Source organism: Callospermophilus lateralis, chromosome 1 (assembly GCF_048772815.1).
Source record: "Callospermophilus lateralis isolate mCalLat2 chromosome 1, mCalLat2.hap1, whole genome shotgun sequence".
Classification (NCBI taxonomy): Eukaryota; Metazoa; Chordata; class Mammalia; order Rodentia; family Sciuridae; genus Callospermophilus; species Callospermophilus lateralis.
This window is the reverse complement of record NC_135305.1, coordinates 55492244-55508106: the sequence shown is the minus strand read 5'-3', so window position 1 is coordinate 55508106 and position 15863 is coordinate 55492244. Positions and strand designations below refer to the sequence as shown.

Below are 15863 nucleotides of genomic sequence, written 5' to 3'. Positions count from 1 at the left end.
CAAAGATATTAAACGAAAGAAGCCAGACACAAAAGGTCATATACATTGTGTGATTCCAACCATTTGCAATGTCCAGAACAGGCAATTCACAGAGTCAGAAAGCAAATTGACAAGTTACTAGGAGTGGTGGGTGGTGGGAAAGAGGAATAACTGCTTAATGTATATCTAGTCTGATTTCTGGCTGCACCAGTAGAAGAATAATGTCCTGAATGACATGCAGGAGCTGGCAGACCCCATGTGTAATGTCCTTGCTTCTGAGTTCCAGTTTGGTTAAACTGTAGAAGCCAGAGAAAACCCAGATCAGGAGAGGCCTGCAGGGCCAGAATAATCTATACACAGAACAATCACTTTTAAGATAACTGGGAATTACCTCCAAACTCTGCTTGGAACCATGTAAGGAGTGATTTTTAAGTTGAGATGATTTTTAAGTTAAGGTAATTAAGACAACCGGCAGGAGACAGTAAACAGGCACTATAAGACAGTAACTCTTATGCACTGTTAATCTGGGTCCGTGAAGAACTGTTAATTTGTCTTAAATAATATGACACACACACATACACACACACACAGAGACACACGCGCTCACACTTACTGATAGCTCCCGGATTGTGTTCTCCCTATGTTTCTGTGTTAGGATCTTCTTTCATTATATATTGATAGTGATAATAGATGGTAGTTGGACTGTACTGCTGTTTTGTTTTTAATGTATTTACTTGATAAAATAAATCAATGTGAATCCTAACAACTCACACACACAGACCATAGGCAGGTGCAACTAGCTATTTACAAATGAGACCCTGAGGCACAGCTGCCCTCCACCAGCCCTGTCATCCTGGATACAGCCACCACTTCATCAAAGGGATCAACACTTCTTAGACCCAGAGGTTGAGACTAACAGATTCTCCACAGGCAAGAAATCACCCTGCTGGCCCTCTTCAGGGGGCCTGACATTGTCTCTCCACTATCCTGCAGGAGTGTAGGTTTGTCTTTCTGCAGGCTTGGCTCCGTGGCACTCTCCACGGCAGTAGCACCTGACAGTGTGGGGTAGACAGCACTGACCGACTGTTGGACAGCTCTCCCCTACGCAGAGCTTCTAGGTGTCTAGGCGATGACTACCTGTCAATCTCACTCCAGCCCTGTGGGGTCTCCAGAAATAGTCCAATCCCCTTCCACAGGATACTTTGCTAAGTCTGAGTTCCCCAAAGTCTCTCTCCTGTCTAAACACCCCAGCTGCCTTTTAAAGCCATAAAACATGGGTTTCCACTCCCCTGCTAACCTGGATTCTTTCTGGAACTCAGAAGGGAGGATCTTACCTATGGGGTCTTCCCAGTTTCTGCCTGTCCATTCAGGACATTATTCTCTTATTAAGGCAGCCAGAAATAAGTCTAGACGCTTTATTTCTTACAGCTGTCTCACGCTTAAATTTTACTTCACCCATTTTGCTGCCAATCCACAGGTACCCTTTTTTTGGGGGGGGGGGTGGAGGGTACGAGGGATTGAACTCAGGGGCATTCGACCACTGAGCCACATCCCCAGCCCTATTGTTTTGTATTTTATTTAGAGACAGGGTCTCCCTGAGTTGTTTGGCCAGGTATCCTTTAAAAACACCTTCTCGCTGGATTCAGTCTACTGGTCCAGCCTGTTGGGATCTTTTTGGTTCCTGATCCACTAATATATCCATTCTCTCTCCCAAATCTACCACCTGGAGACTTGATAGGCCTACCATCAATGCCATTCTTCTTCCAAATCCTCCTTTACCATGTGGAAGAGGCCAGGCCCAAGGATGCAACTTGATCCATGCCCCAGGGTGAGAGTGACCTGTAACAGCACTTTTGAGGTGTGCTTGAAACAAGCCTCCTGCCACTCAGGGTAGGTGTGCCATTGGCCTACACTTCTTCATCTTCCTGGTAAGGATCTCCGAGTAACCTTGACACATGAGGCTAAGGATCCCCCTCCTCTTATTGGTGATGGTGAAGACTAAACACAAGACATGCCCAGCAGGGAATTATATACAGCGAGCCATCGGACACTGCTTTTGCTACTGACAAGAAAGATGACAACATGGACAATAAAACTGGTTTCTCTGTTCTCCAAATGCCCTCCTTATTGGCAGCTCAATCAGGCAGCTGAAATCGATAGAGGGAGCACTGGCATCCAAGACCTAAAACCTGAATCCTAGTTCCCTCCAGAATTTCCATGCTCTGAGGGTAAGAGAACCTGCCTTTCCAGGGTACAGGGAGGAGTCAGTGAGATTAGATGTAAGATCAGAGGCTTAAAGCTATGTCAGGCTGTGTAACCATAATACTGTTCTTTGATATAAATATTAAAAATCCAGTGTTATGATTATTACTAAATAACTTACAAATAACTCAAAGATACCATTTCCATCAGCAGAAACCTACCTAATGAACCTACAGATGTCCTCAAGCTGCCAGAGGGAACAGGGCTTCAGCCAGGGGCAGCTGGACTGCTGCAAGGATCAGATTCCTCATCTCTCTTGGCAGCAACCTCCTCTCCTCTCAGACCAGAGCTGAGGCTGGCTTACAAAGAAAGGATGGTGGGTCTTCCTCCCACACTTGCAAAGGGCTACCTAGTCACTATCCCTGCATATCCCCTGACCAGGATCTGAGTAAGCAGCAGGTGGCTAAGAACTGGGAGGGTTGCTTTTAGCTCCCCAGTGGCTTGACCCCAACTAATCCCTGGGCTTCCCTAGGATGGTGGTCTTTAAGAACACTGGGCTTTGGGTTCTGACATTCTCAGGGCAGGCCCCCAGAAACCCTGCTCTCTTCTCAGTTTTAGTGAAGAAATGATCTTCACTAAAACAAGACCTTGGAAACATTTTGCAAAGGGCTGTCAGAGCCATTTGCTGGCTCCTAGCAGCAACATCTCAGGGTCAAGGGACCCCACAGCAGGAGAAGAGGGAGAGAGGAACTGGCACGGCCAAACACAGGGCCCTGGGAAAAGAGCAGTGGTTAAAATGGGAGGCAAAAACTGGCACAAATAGGTTTGCCTCTCCCAGCCCCCCTAAGGCTGGTTTCCCAACTCCCAGGGGTAATGAATACTGAAGGCAGATTACACACACATGTATGTAATTGTTGGCAAGGCACTGAGAGGATTATGCCAATAAATCTATCAACATATCAGGGAGTTTGCCCAGAAAGGTGCTGGGAGGAAGAGGCCAGGAAGGGAAGGTAACAATTCTGGCTAGATAATTTTTGGAGCCTGCAGGTCCACCAAGTACCCTAACTCAACCTATTTCTACCATGGTCTTCCTCAAGACAGGTAGACTGCTGCAGTCACCTCAAAATCATCACAGCACAGGTGAAAGGTAACTCAGGCTTTCACAGCCACTGCCAATGTATTTTGGGGAATTTTAAGCATTTTCTTGTCTTTCTCTCATTGTATCCTGTGACCATGTATCCACAGAGAGATGGCACCTGGTTCTGTACATGCGGGGACACAAGAATGAACTCACAGGTGAATCTTCTCCATGGCGGTTAGGCAGTGTTCTGAGGTGGCTACTTAGTGGAGTTGAGACAGGACCAGGCTTGGCTGACTGGTGTTACGGGCTGAACTGTCCACTCCCCACCCTAGCTCCATGCCCATCTGAAGTCCTAACTCCTAGTACCCCAAAGACACAAGTACACTGAAAATGACCATGTGAGGAGGCCACCAGAGTGTGGCCCTTAGCAAGCCAAGGAGAGGCCGAAGGAGAAACCAACCCCTGTTAGTACCTTAATCTCACAGTCTCCGAAACTGTGAGAACATAAGATTTGGTTTTTTTTTTTTTTTTTTTAACTACCTGGTCTGTTTTATTTATGATAGCCCTCACAAACTAATACACGTGGCTTACTTGAAATCCATTCATGTTTACCATATCAGGGGAAAAAAATGTGTGTGTGTGTGTGTGTGTGTGTGTGTGGTATTTCAGGACAGAGAGCTACTGGTCTCTGACAGGATCACAGCTCTAATGCATTGTCTCTTAGGTGTCAGGTGTAGCAGGGCCAAGGTGGGGACAATCTCCTCATCCTCTTAATGACCAGCATATCCTGCCACCCTGGAATCCAGAGGTTGAGGACACAGAGCACATTTAATAGCTGGCCTGAAGCAGCAGTGTGACTCTAGGTCACAGCCTGCAGTAACCAACTTTTTAAAAATCAGCTTAGTTTCTTGTTTGGTCTCTGACTCTTATGGGTCCCAACTAAACTGTGTGCCACTGCTGCGACTCTAGGAAAAGGTAAGACCTGGGGGGTGAGAAGGTGAATGTCCAAGTGAGGTAGCCCCCAGCACACTCTCATGAATTTGGTGGGCCAACCTCGACTATTTGGCCAGTGCTGCCCATCTCCTGCCTGGATGTCCTGGTTCTCCATGGGATCTTTGGACCCTGCCAGTCCCTGGGTTCCCACTGAAGGTGGGGTGGGCAGAACCACTCCCCTAGGGCCAAGAGAGGAGGTGGACTCATAAATGCTTATGGCCACTAAGGGCCAGCCACAGAGCATCAAGCAGCAGGTGTGTCATAGCACTGACTACCAGCAGAAGGAACCAAGGGGAAGGAAGGTACTGGCAGGCCGATGTCTAGAGGGGCTGGGAGGGACGATGTGCCACAAGAAACAGAGCTCAGAGGCACCTTCACTTTCCCAAGGATGGCAAATTTCAGGGGTATGACCAATTTAAATAAAAAACCCCACAAGAGCCCCGTAGGCCCCCTCATGTCTCTACATTCACTCTGGCCATAGGTTATTCACACAGCAAGGTAGGAGCCTCCACAATCATTGCTAGCCGAGAGGCACTCTAAACAATGCACACCTCAGACCTGAGGACTTCAAAAAGTGGGTGCTAGATCCTCCCTGTTCCAACCTGACAGACTGGTCAAGGAAAGGGGAAGGAACCAGACTCTTACCTAAGGGGACAGATGGAATCTAATTAGAACCAGGAGTTTCTTTACATCCCATTGTAGCCAGTTTGCCCAGTGCAGATGGGGCAGGGAGTAGATGCAGGTCTGATGGATGATATCAGCCCTGAGTTCAGCTCCCCAGCCTGGCTGTGCAAGCCAAGCCCCATCTCCAGCCTTTTCTACTGGGACCAAAGGGCTTGACTTGTCCTCTGCCAGCTCCGTGGGAATGGCGTGAGAAAGCACAGTATACTGTCAACTGTAAAAGACCCAAATGGAGCCAGCCTCATCATTATTCTCTGCAAGGTTAGAGGAGACAAAAGAATTACACTTCTATGTGGAGGAGAAAAAGAAATCCGCTCCTGGCAGCACTCAAGTAGATATAACGACAAGCTTTGGCCTAATGCTCACATTTACTACCTTGGAAATTTCCGTTTCAACTGTCTGTTCTCATTTGTGTGTGCTGGGGTGAGGGGGATTTGGATCCAGCTGTGTAGGACCTAAGAACCCAGATCAAAGCTAACTGCCTTCTCAGAAGGCCTGCACATGGCCCAAACCGGGTTGATCGCTTTCTCCTCCTTTTTCGATTTGTTTGGTTTAAAATATTTAACCTGAGGCACAATGAAGTGTTTCATTTACAACGCTCTCCCGGACCATTAGACTGGGACTCCGCGCTCATTATGCTGATGAACGTGCTACTTACCCATGTAAATTCCAGGAGCAGCAGCCTCCAAGACAGCGAGGGAGATGGGAGGTGCTGAAGGTACCCTATCAAGGACTGATTTAATTACACAGCCATTCAGTGGGCAAAGCACAGCAATTTTTAGCCAAACATTCTAGTAAATATTATGGGAAACCCTTTTATAGAGTGCTAATTCTGGCTTAGTGTTTTCATATGTGCCGGGTTTTAGTTCTCATTCAAACAAGCATAGGGGCCCCCAAAGATGCTACTAACAGCCCAGAAAAATCACACAGACAATGCATTGGCTGGCAAGCCATCCAGCAGTTGATGAGCATTTAAAAAATGTCATCAACATCTCCATATCACGGTCACTCTGGTGCGGACAAACTTTAAAATCCACTAGCTTCCCTGGGGTCATCCGTCTTCAATCCCCTCCCCCATGCCCTGAGTCCTGCCAACGGATCTCCAGGGTAGGCTTCAGGTCACTAGATGACACTGCTCCTGAAAGTCTGACAAAACAACCACTGCAAACTCATTTTGGATGTTTGAAACAATACCCAATCACTGCACCCACCCTCGCAGAGCGTCCCAGAGGAAATGGCATCATCACTTTCATTTTACTCCTTTCTACCCACCAAAGGAAAAAAACTTGTCCCGTGACAATTATCAGGGCATCTGATATCTGCAGCTGGAGAGTATGCTCCGGAATGTTATCAAGTGACCTTTCATAGGAACGAATTTTCAAGAGTGAAAATCACTCCTTGCTGCACACAGCTCACCGGCCTTTCTCTAAGTGCAGGAACGCATTTCACTTTCCACTGTTGGAACAGAAACCCTCATGCATCCCCGTTTCTTTAAAAAAAAAAAAAAGTCTATAAATAACCCAGGATCAGCAAAATTATGCAAAACATCCTGCTAGAAGAAGAAATGTAAACTAAAACCACTTACAGAGAGACTCAGGCTGCCAGCTTAATCTGATGCTACGACGACTGTAAACATGTTGTACTTTTGGAACCTGAAGAGATCCACATTAGCACGGATGCCATCGCAAAGAAAAGAAAAAATAAAAATAAAAAAAAAATCGCAACAACAACAAAAGCCCAACAACCAAAACAGAGCAACGTGATTCCGTATTCTGCACTGTGCACGACCCGACGGCTGACCAGCTGCAGTCAATACCAGCTACCCTCGCTTGCACACGCCAACTGTTTTGACTACAGGCACTTGTTAAACACAGAGTTTCAGGTCCTACCAGTTGGACACCAGAAGTTCATAGAACTGACCCAGTGCCAAGAACAACAAGCACAGAAAGCGAAACGGCTGCCTCGTGCGTGTTTTTGTTAACTGTTTATGCAAGCCCCAAAGCAACTGGGTAACAATTAAGAATAAAGAAGAACTTAAATAACAAAAGCAAAAGATTACCACGTTAAAGGAAATGTAGATGCTGGCAGATAAAGGACAGACGTCAAGCTACTTTATCGATGGGGTGGGTGGGTGGTTTTTCGGAGAGAACCGGTGTTGGGTGGGGGGGGGAGGGCGGGTGTCACATGACACACTGTGGTTATTAGCAGAAGGAACTGGTTGCTTCCTTCAAGCATCTTTTACTTGGAGATTAATTTAAGAGTTTTTTTTTTTTTTTTTTTTTTTTTTTTTTTTTGCAAATGCTGAGGCCTTGGTTCACATCCAGGGGTGTCAGCAGCAGAGTTGGAATTTGGAAGTTGGTAAATCCCATGGGAGAAGAAAGGGACATGCTGAATGAAAATTTTCAAGATGCAAAGAAAGGACGTTCAAGTTCCAAGTTCCCTACTGTGTGTGACGAGGCCATTGACACAGGCAGCTAACGGGTGCTGGCTGGGGAGTAGAAGCTGGTGTGTCCCCTTTTGAATGAGGACTTCTGGGACCAACTTTCTCTCTAATCAAGATTGGAGTCTACACTGTCTGATTATGATGGTGAATAGTCTTTTCACCTGGCAAAATAAGTTAAAAAGGATCACACTTAAGTTGTCCAACAAGTGTTTTCATTTCTTCCCAAGAATGCATCAAGCAGTATTTAATTTAAGGACCAAGGCAAATAACCAGATTGAATTATAGAGTTTCCCGAGGATTTGAGAAAACTGAATTCTAAGAGAATTGGGGTATGAGTGAGGTATTTTAAATTGCTGAGTGGATTTATATTTAATGCCCCCTTCCCTCTCACCGCCATCTTTCTATCATCTGATTTAAAGGAAAGTAATTAGAAAGTAGCTATAGGTTGTTTGTAAATGCCACTGTAATTGTGGGCCAGATTCATGTTTATTCTAGAGAGTAAATGTTGTTTCTCTGTATCTGGGGTCGCTCATGCCCTGGTGGTGAATAGGAACCCACAGGATGGCTGCCCTTTCCTCCAGAGGAACCCACATTTCATTACGACTATATATAGAAATGGATCTGAAATGGAGCCACCCTGCAGTGAAGTGTGGCAGTCAGCTGACAGCTTAGGGAGAATTGCAAAGGCACCTGAGAACATCTCTGCAAAAGAAAGCCTGAAAGAAGCAGGCTGGGTTGGGGAGAGGAGGAGGATGGAGGGACTCAGCCAGAGAGAAGGTGCAGCTAGGTCCCTAGAAGTGAGTCTTCACCCAGCCCTGGCCTCAGGGTGGGTGAAGGATCCATTAACGTGGCCCCAGAACTGCTGTGAGCCAGCCTCTCACTGAAAGCTCCACCATTTACAGGTCTTCTTCTTGCACAGTATATTACTTGGTCCTCAGAAACATCCTATGAGATAGATGGGAAAAGCTGCTAATATTGCATTTTATAAAGAAGGAACTCAGCAAAACCTGTGATGTTCCCAGGGTCCTGCACCCAGGAAGGTGTTCTGAGGTCCATTTCCTGGGCCTCAACCACAGGAACCAGGACTTACAGGTCATGTGCTTTAGACTTGATACTTTCTTGTCTTTTTATTTATTCTTCCCCTCCCTCCCACCACCCATCCCCTCTCCCTCCCTTCCCCCCTTCACTCCCCCTCCATGTTTCCTTCCTTCCTTCCTTCCTTCCTTCCTTCCTTCCTTCCTTCCTTCCTTCCTTCCTCATACATGCTGAGCATATGATCTCCCACTGAGACACACCCCAATCTCTTGTAAAATACTTTGTTGGATGCTCTATCATTCGCATTTTTATAGACAAGTAAACCGAGATTCAGAGAGAGAGAGAGTATAAGATTTGGTAAAAACCACACTGCAAACCATAAACGCCACCAGATCTTCCAACTCCTAGCCTCAATCATGTTTCCAGAAAACAGAATGATAGAACTGAAAAGATTAATAAAATTGTTTGATTATAAAAGCACAAGATTGCTGGGCATGGTGGCACACATCTGTAATCCTAGCGACCCAGGAGGTTGAGGTAGGAGGATTGCAAGTTTGAGGCCAGTCTCAGTAATTTAGCAAGGCCCTAAGCAACTTTGTGAGACCCTTCTCAAAATAAAAAATAAAAAGGGTTGAGGATGTGGATCAGGGGTTAAGCACTCTAGGTTCAGTCCCTGGTACCAAACAAAAATAAATAAATAAGATAAAATAAAATAAATAAAAACCAACCAAACAAAAAAGCACAAGATCTTCCTTGATTTCTCATTTACTGTCTTCATGGCTTTTTTGTAGCAGTTCCCAGTCAGCCAGTGTCTTGGAAAGAAGGGTTCTTTTCTATGATGGGTGAGCTTTGAACACCCTCTCCATCCAGTTCACACCCTCTCTGATTTGAACAGTTCACCCACATGCCAAACCTGGCCCCTTACCCACTCCTAGTCTAAGAAGAAATGGAGCCGAATGTCTCAACAGATCTGCTATGTTGTCCATTAAGAAGCTTGCACATCTAGAAGGTGCGTTGTCAAATGCTAGGCATGTGGCTGAGCATGCAGTGTGATGGATCTCTTCCACAACATGCACTGTAGAGTTCACTCTTTGCCAAGTTCTTCTGGAATAGAGGCCTCTGAAAATACCGGGCCACATGAAAGTTCCCGCTGTCATGCTGTCTCCCCTCTGTGCCACGTGAACACATTCACTGCTTGAATAGGGGTGCTATTATTATTATGGGATACACTCAAGTAGGGTTTGGTGCTTTCCTCTGAGGGGGCCTGGGAGTGGGTTACCGATGGCCAGGGAGTTTGAAGGATAATGAATGTTTGTCAGGAAATGAAGACTTAGGGCCAGGACAAGAGATGCTAAATGTTGAAGACAGGAAGGGAGCTGGTAACAAGGTGATGCTTAGAAAGTTCTACAATGTTTTGCCACTCCCTCATGAATCCACCTCTTCCTGAAAATATGAAGAAATTACAGAATCAAGGCTAGAGAAATTGGGTGTCAAGATGGACTTTACCTTGAATGTAACTGAAGCAGCCTAGATCATGAAGACTAATCAAATCTACATGCTTCCACTGACTAGAAAAGCTCTGTGGTTAGAGGGGATATATATGTGGTACCTCTCTGGCTTGTAAACACTCACTTTGAGGTTGCTTTGGTAACCACATAACATTTGCATCCATGCTGCCTGCAAGAAGATGAGCACTGGGTAAATCAGAAGCTTGGCAGGAAAGCTTCTTTGCTTACAAGCTACAAGTGAGTAGAATATGTCCAGGTAACTTGTGACTCTTCTGAGCATAGAGACCATTTAAAAAAAACCCTCAAAATCAGACCCATGTTTTGATAAGCTTGGCATATTTAGGAAGTTGTTTAAAATCAGAACTTCTGAAAGTCCAATAAGGCCTGGCCACCAAATTTGTGATATCAAATTAGTAAAAACAGAGGTATATGCAATATTAACAGAAATCTGCAGCAGTTATTACTGATGTGCTCAGCAAAAGCAGCTCTATTCCACACCAGAAAAAAAAAAAAAACAAAAAAAAAACTGCTTTGCTGCTGCTGAGAGATGAGGGCTGTTTGGGGAATGCTGGTGAGCCAGTGTATCTAGTCCGTGAATAGCACCATGGATGGAGACAAAGCTGGGGGCCCTGTGCCCATGCTCTGGACATCTCATGAGTCAAGGGAGCTGCGTTAGAGCACTCATGGAGGAGGAGGTTGGTGGAGGACCAGTGCAGGGTTTTAAGCATGTCTGGATGTGTGGAAAGCTGCTCAAAAGAGGATGGAATCAACATAGGACAGAGTTCTGACTGGGGGTAGGTGGGGGTTAGACATACACATTAGCAGCAGTTGCTACTACAGGCTGCAGCTTGGTCTGCACCCTTGGAATCTGGTCCCTGGTATTGCCTTGCAGACTTCCAGCCAGTATTTGCACTGGGCTTGACACTCTGCATGTCTGTCCTATCTCCTGGATTCACAGGACCAAGCCAGTTTGCTTGATTGAATCTGTGATGAGCTTTTAGCTTAATCTTTATGATGTGGACCTACAACCCAAGGCATTTTAGCTAACATCGTAGGTTAGTTTTGCACATATGGGACCACATACCCTAAAATTTTCAAGAGAGTACAGATTTCAGCCAGCCTCAGCCAGAATTACATGGCAATTTGAAAAAATGACCTTATAGTGAAGGTCAATGAATATAGGGAGACTGCAACCAAGACCACTAGACTGAAGTTCTTTGAGGGCCAGTTCTGAATACCCTTTATCCTTGTAGGACAAGGCCTAGCCAGAGCATAGAGGTGTTGTGTTTTCAATACAGTGTGAACGAATGAATGCCTCTCAACTGTATTACAAAGATACATGTATAGCTTATTAGGTCCAATCAATATCTTTATATTAAATATGTCTTAAATTTGGTGTTTTTAAAAAGTTGTCTGGGTGTGGTGGTGCATGCCTGTAATCTCAGATGCTCAGGTGGTTGATGCAGGAAGATTAAAAGTTCAAGGACAGCATTGGCAACTTCGTGGTACCCTGTCTTAAACTAAAATGAGGAAAAACAAAACAAACAACAAACAACAACAAGAACAAGAATAAAACAAGACAAGACTGGGACCTGTACATGGTGGTGCACTCCGGTATCCCAGGGACTCCAAAGGCTGAGGCAGGAGCATCAGAGTTCAAGGTCAGCCTCAGCAATTTAGAGACCCTGTCTCAAAAGAAAAAAGAAAAGGGTTGGGAGTGTAGCTCATTGAGTCTCCTTGGGTTCAATCCCCAGTACCATATTAAAAAAAAAAAAAAAAATGGCAGGGATAGAGTGCCCCTGGGTTCAGTCCCTAAAGCCACACACAGACACACACATACAAAGTTGTTTGTGGTTCAAGTTAGGTCAAGTTAGGGAGAAGGTAGAAAGGCTTTCTCTTTACAATTCATAATGCCAACTCTTCAAAAGAAAAAAAGTTGTAGCTGTTAAGTAGGAGTTCATGGACACCAGGATGGAGGAGACAGTGTATTAAAAAGAAGCCTCTGGAGGACAATAAACCCCATTACCATAACAACGGCAGGACTTATCACCATGGCAACTCCCACCACAGGTTCAAATTTCAAAATTGACCAATGGTAGTAACGAGGGCATTATTTTAATTAGGTTTTCTAAAGTAACCAATGGAGGAGGGATTGGAAAATATTCTAATCAGGTATCAGAAGATAACCAATGGGAGAAAATGGGGTAAGGTCCTCCGTCAGGTTCTTACAGGGTAGAGAAGGCCCCACAGTTCAGGGTATAAGGCCCTAATTTCCAGACATTGGGGCCTTGAGCCTATCTCTCTCTCTCCCGCCGCCCACTCCGTTCTATCTAATGCAGTGCTATCGTCACCTGCAATAAATCTGGATTCTATCTGTTACTTCTGTGTGTCTTGGTGTCTCGCTCAGTTCTTTGTTCAGGATGCCAAGGACCTGGACTTCAGCTGATCACCCCAATAGTAACATAGAGACTGTGTAACAGGAATCTTTTCAAAAGATCTTCACACCATTGTACTTTGTTTTCTTGATTGGTGTGCAGCTAGTATTCTCTATCAAAGAGTTCCACATAATGATTTAACCACCATGGGTGGAGAATATATAGGAAAAAATTGTGTCTGTGCTGAACATGTACAGATTTTTCTTGTCATTATTCCCTAGACAATACAGTCTAACAACCATTGCATAGCATTTATATTGTATTAGGTATTATAAGTAATCTGGAGATGTCTTAAGGTGTATAGGAGGAGGTATGTAGGCTATATGTAAACACTAAACTATTTTTGTGGTTCTAGGAATTGAATACAAAGCTTTGCACATGCTTGGCAAGTGCTCTATCTACCTCTGAGATACAACCCCAGCTCCCTAACTATACCATTTTATGCAATGAATTTGAGCACCTGATCCTGGGGTGCAGGTAGGGGTTGGCCAGGAACCAATGCCCCAGTGATACTGAGGGATGACTATTTTGAACACTGTGATTCCTTTTGGTAACTGAAGGTAGTGTTAAGGACATTCATTGATGTAAAACTATGATGACTTCAGGGTCTAAAACAGTAGTTTTCAAACTTTTTGACCCTGATCCACTTTGAGAGATAAATTTTACCCTGCAACTTCATATGCACATATGTTTATAAGACAAAAGCTCCAAAGGATCATACTTATCTTTATCACCTAGGAAGCACTTTGATATTTCCGCTCCCCTGTCCTCCCTTCCTTCTCTTTCCATCTCTTCTCCTTTTGTTTAACATCTTGGTCCAACTCAATAACTGATTGCCCCACCATCATGGGTGGTGCCTAGGGTTTGTAAACACTGAAAAAGTATTCAGAGTTAGTTGCCCTGTCCCAAAATGGGCCTCAGCGTCCCCACTTTTCTTTTTCTGTTTCTGCAGTCTGTATCATTCCTTTTTGCTCTCAGGGCCTGCCACTGCATCCTTCTCCTTAGAGTTCTACTTCTCCAGCTTGAAATCAGACACTAAGCTGGCTAGCGTGCTGTATTGACTGAAGGCAAGCTGCTTCTCAATGAACCCGAAGGCACTCCTATGACTGGTGTGGAGTTTAGGTGCAGTGATTTGGTCCTGCTCCAAAATGCACAGGGCTCTTGGCTGGGTTCCCAAGGCGCTTTACTCAGTGGCAGAGGTCATGATACTGAGGTGTTATTGAACGTGCCATATGAGAACACGAGCCCATGAGCATAGATTTTTTTCTTTTTTGAATGGAGTATTCAGATGATTGGAGCTCTGGCTGGTTGGGCTATAAAATGACAAATGCTCTTGAAGCCATGTTGCTTCATGAATGACATATCTGGGCCCCAGTGTGTGAGGAGGCTATTCCCCAAGTCATTTAGCTGGCTTCTGGCAGTCTGCAAGGATGCAATATTTTGGCTCTCCACCCTGAGCTGCCCTTTGCCCTGTTTTTTTTTTTTTTTTTACAGCCTCTGCTAATCTATATGCCCACTGTCATGGTTTCATTCACCTAAAAGTAAAAAAAACAAACTAATTAATATATGACATTTCTGGTAGTGTTTTCAAATGTGTGTCAAGTTTATGTGTGGTAGATATATTGATTTTTAAAAAAATTACAGCAAAAGGTGTAAACACTGTGCCTCTAAACAATCTAAATGGCAAGCAATCAGGCACTGGCTAAGTAAATTATTGGCACATTCATTCAATGGAATGCTGGAAACCTATAAAAATGATGATGCAGATCTGTATTCATTGAAATTTGTTCACAACAATTTTAGATGAAAAAAGCAGATTTCAAAGCAATGTCTATAATAGAATTCTACTTTTATTTTTAAAAATATAAAAAGATGCACAGAGATACATATGTACAACACACAGATACATACCTATAGGAAAAAGTTTGACAGTTTCACACTGAAATTTTTTTTCTTATTTTACTATTAGATTTTCTGATATTTTGGCAATTTCTGCAGTGCATAATTTTTTATTTTTATTTTTGAATTCCTTGATATTTTCGTTTTAAAATTAAAATAAATTAATGTTTGATTGACAAAGATTGCATATATGGAAGATGTACAACATGCTGGACATTCTTTTTATAATATAAGAACAAAAGCAATTTTCACTTTGAAACAATAAAATTCATATTATTATGCAAACTAGTCCTTCTGTTTGGAGCATAGCTCTACTTGTATCAGACCCTATTCTCACGTCTTCTTAACCCTTCATAAGAGTTCTATTCATATAATGAAGGGTAAGTTGAAAATTTTTTTTTTTTCCAGAAGTGCTGGGGATCAAACCCGGGGTCTCCTGCATTGCTAGGCAAGTGTTCTATCACTGAGCTACACCACCAATCCCTCTTTAAAATTTAAAATTTTAATTGAAACAGGGTCTTGCTAAATTGCCCAGTCTGGACTTGAACTTGTTATCCTATGGCCTTAGCCTCTGAACAGCTGGGATTATCAGTTATAAATTGAATCTTTATTGAAAAATGTTTCCATTAAAGCATTTTAAATCAAAGGACTGGTTTCTGGTTTTACTTCTGGTGATCAAGTTCAAGCTCTTTTCTCTGATGGACTTAAGGAATCATGTACACCCCAGGTAGATGGCTTTGCTAGTTACTCCCTTGGAAGAAGCAGGCTACTGGCCTTTGTAGTCTTGAGAAAGACAAATTAAAAAGCTCACATTATCTATATTCTGAAGCTAGTTGTCTCCAAACTAGAGTCAATTCAAGCATAAAACAATTTTAGTTCAAAGATAAGAACAATCCCTAACTCTAGTTAGTTCTGTTCTCTTTCCAAGCCTCATTCACATGCATGAGATAACTGTTATCTCACCAAAAACCAACTGGGGAGGGAGAGGGAGCAAGCTAGCACGCTGGGTATTTTTCTGTCTACAGATGAAACTATGTTTGATAGAAGTGAGGCAACTTGCCCAAGCCCACCATATTAGAAAATGCTAGAGGCAGGATCCAAACCAGTTTTCGTGTGTGTGTTTGTGTGTGTGTGTGTGTTTAACTTTTGTTTTTGATACCTGGGATTGAATCCTGGGTGCTTTACCAATGAGCTACACAGCCATTTTTATTTTGAGACAGAGTCTTGTTAAATTGATTAGGGTCTTGCTAAATTGCCCAGGCTGGCCTTGAACCTGTGATCCTCCTGCCTCAGCCTCCTGAGTCTCTGGGATTAGAGGTGTGCACCACTGTGCAAGGCCAGTTTTCCTGTCTCTCCCCCTCCCCCACTCTTTATTCTATGCCATAGCATTCTTTCTAGAAATAGAGAAATCATATAATTCATTGTCCTAATTGGATGCCTTTGAAGATAAAAGAGGGTACTATGTGGATGGATCCCAGGTCAACAGGCATAAATTTTGACTGTACCAGGCAAACTAGGTCACATGGTCATATGGTCATTTAAGATATAACCAGACAGATAGAGAGACAGACACATACACACACAAATACACACTGGGAATTATACCT

General features: G+C 43.8%; 1 protein-coding gene across 7 annotated transcripts in view; it reads right to left on the bottom strand.

The window, feature by feature from the left end:
• The window catches only part of Atxn7l1 (ataxin 7 like 1), a 236872-nt gene that overhangs the window by 68212 nt on the left and 152797 nt on the right, over positions 1-15863 (bottom strand). The window contains exon 1 of one of the 7 annotated variants that reach the window (XM_076834718.1): positions 6522-6558. The exons of the other annotated variants lie outside the window; for them this stretch is intronic. The gene's annotated coding sequence lies outside the window, so the exon portion shown is untranslated. Of the gene's footprint in view, positions 1-6521; positions 6559-15863 lie in introns of those variants that run through there. 7 annotated transcript variants of the gene reach the window in all.